The sequence below is a fragment of the Gavialis gangeticus genome, unplaced genomic scaffold, assembly GCF_001723915.1.
Source record: "Gavialis gangeticus isolate Ggan-Ray unplaced genomic scaffold, GavGan_comp1, whole genome shotgun sequence".
In the NCBI taxonomy this organism is placed as follows: Eukaryota; Metazoa; Chordata; order Crocodylia; family Gavialidae; genus Gavialis; species Gavialis gangeticus.
Window position 1 is genome coordinate 40,453,615 of NW_017728993.1, and position 1,924 is coordinate 40,455,538.

General features: G+C 38.0%; 1 protein-coding gene across 2 annotated transcripts in view; it reads left to right on the top strand.

Moving 5' to 3' along the window:
- The first annotated feature begins 209 nt into the window (after positions 1–209).
- BRDT (bromodomain testis associated) overlaps positions 210–1,924 on the top strand; it is a 61,104-nt gene continuing 59,389 nt past the window's right edge. For both annotated transcript variants that reach the window (XM_019501601.1, XM_019501602.1), the window contains exon 1: positions 210–235. The gene's annotated coding sequence lies outside the window, so the exon portion shown is untranslated. The remainder of the gene's footprint in view (positions 236–1,924) is intronic.

A 1,924-nucleotide genomic window follows, 5' to 3' on the forward strand; every position in this document is an offset into this window, starting at 1 on the left:
GGTCACAGAGTGTAACAGCTAAGGTGGTAACAATTGACTCCTAGCCTCTTCGCAGCTGTTTCCTTTTCATAATGATAAAACCTTAATGGGTTAGGGATGAAAACTGCAATTTGGGTTAAACTGGGATTCTTAATTTGTACCTACGTTATAGTGGAAAGGGTTGAATTATAATAAGGTATCCTCTTTTTTCCCCAGGACTCTGGTCCTTTTTCTCTTCTTTGTGGGAAAAGAAATGGTGAGTTAAGATGATTTCTCTGAGGCTGTAGCAAAGGTTTGGGTGGGTTTTTGTTAGGGCTGCATTTTGTTTTTCAGTGGGTGACTGGGAATGGTGAGAAGCTGGTTGGTCCCTGATAGCAGCTATATCAGCCTTTTGGGACTTTCTATAGAAACTGTCTGGTTAAATAATAACTTGCTACAGGATATAGTAATAAAACCTCATTATCTGCCATATATATATATATATATATATATATATATATATAGATATGTGTGTGTGTGTTGCTGTTCCTGACTGAAAATGTGAATTTCCAGGAAGGTAGACAAAAAAACAACCATGTACTAACAAAGGGAAAGCTTCCCTTTCTTCCTTCTCCTCTCACAAGCTTCTTCCAGCAGATTACTTCATCTTAACTATAATGAACAGATAAATTAAAATCTCTTAACAGCTTTGCCATTTTTTAAAAATGTTATGTGCATGTTGTCTCTAGTGGCTTGTGTGTAGGGGGGTTGGGTTTTGTGGTTTTTTTTTTTTTTTTTTCTAAAAAACACAAATTTGGAGTGATGTAGTGTTCATTTTAAAATAAAGTCTAGATCAGGTTGAACTAAACATTCTTTGCCTTCTGGCTTTTAAAAGAACCCAAAACTCTTCATCTTCTAAAAATTTTATGACTTTCTGGGAGCCTGAGTCAGCATTTTTTGCATGCCTGGGGGTTGGCAATACTGTACTCTCATAGCTGGAGGGCAGTAGTTCGGAAAAACTTCAAACTGGTTTGCTGGATGCAATCTGAACCAATCTCTGCATTTAATATACAAAAAAAAAGTTTCCTTTAAACTAAAAGAATGTACCATAAAGGGGGGGGGGGCATGTGTGTATGTTTAACTTCTTGGTGTAGATGTAATGATAGCTCCCTGATGGAAACCCCATTTTTAAACTGTTGTAGTCATAAGTTTCTCTGTTTTAACCATTTGGGTTTTTTTCAGCACTCTCTATTTTAGCTAACTAAATATATTAGAAAACATCTTAATTTACTACTTCTGCACCTTTTTGTCTGGTTAATAGACTTATGACTGGATCATAAGAAAATGACTTAAATATCAATTTTTAAAAGTAAAGATGCCTTCCTACAATTTAAGGGAAAAAAATTTGCCTTTACCTGCAGCTGTAGAACAATTTGTGCACAGCTATTAAATTTCCTTTGCCTCTGGCAAAAAGAAACCCCATTTTGTGTAGAAAGACTAGTCATGCACTTGAATGTGAGACTTGTGTGACCATGAGCTTTCTCCCTGTGTCTCTCCCCTCCCCTGTCCCCGCTCCAGCTCTGCCACTGGTCTGCTTTCCTCTATAAAGCACTTTGCCTTCTGCTTGAAGAGCATCGCTGTTGTGAAGCTGGGGAGCACTGCTCATGTAAATATTAACTAGTATGCCTGAAGTTCAACTCCAGTTATTTAATGGGCAGTGACTTGCCTCTTGTATCTGTATATATTGTTAGTACACAAATGTGATCTTCATTCAGATCTTTATACATGGCAGCCTGTCTTGGAACATACACCATATGGATTATATAGAAAGGAAGCCAAATCCATAAAACCTGCCTCCCTTGTGTGTAGGGCTGCTTCTAGTGGCATAACAGAAAGCTTTATGCACAGTTTCTGGTCTTCCATGTCCTGGATACTGCTATAACTATCTCTTCCCCCCCCCCCCCCC